Here is a 660-nt window from a genome sequence, read left to right on the forward strand (position 1 = left end):
GCCAGGTTACATTTATCTATCCATGCTGGTTTATCAAAATACAAACAAAACATAAAAGTATAAAAGTATGTTTTCAAAGCAAGATATTGCTGTGAACATTTCAGGTGCCAACTTAAAACACTCGCCTTCCTACGTATCCCAAAATAATTACCTATCCCGCATTTGCTCTCTTACCATGATTAAACCCAGGAGAAGTAAAACACTTATATAACACTGTAAAAACGCTCTATTTATTTAAGTAAAAGTACATGTGAGTTACTCTATTATTTGCAAAATGCATTTAGACTATGACAAGTTCACAATGCAGACAAACTGTAAGTGTTATAATGTTATTGAAATATAAATATTGCATTCAAGTTGGTGGAGCCAACTTTTCATACTGTATATGTTGTTAGATATAATGTTTTATAAGCAGATCAAATGTTTTTTCCAGGCTCTGTAAAACCCTAATAAAGTAGCCAGTGCTTAGTACTTAACTAGTATAACTGTCACATACAGTGTGGAGTAAATATTTCCTTCTGAATTAAAGAGATCTATAAAGTCGAAGCACTCAAAGTAACTACCTCCATTTTTATTTTTATTAATAAATGTCATTTTCCACCGCTGTCCACTGTAAACACCTTACACTCCCAGCTCAGCCCTTTAATTTTATGAGTAAAA

General features: G+C 32.3%; 1 protein-coding gene across 1 annotated transcript in view; it reads left to right on the forward strand.

The window, feature by feature from the left end:
• anks1b (ankyrin repeat and sterile alpha motif domain containing 1B) overlaps window positions 1-660 on the forward strand; it is a gene marked incomplete in the record, with an annotated part of 204,431 nt that overhangs the window by 49,349 nt on the left and 154,422 nt on the right.

The sequence above is a fragment of the Morone saxatilis genome, unplaced genomic scaffold, assembly GCF_004916995.1.
Source record: "Morone saxatilis isolate NCDOM2014 unplaced genomic scaffold, NCSU_SB_2.0 Contig10, whole genome shotgun sequence".
In the NCBI taxonomy this organism is placed as follows: Eukaryota; Metazoa; Chordata; class Actinopteri; family Moronidae; genus Morone; species Morone saxatilis.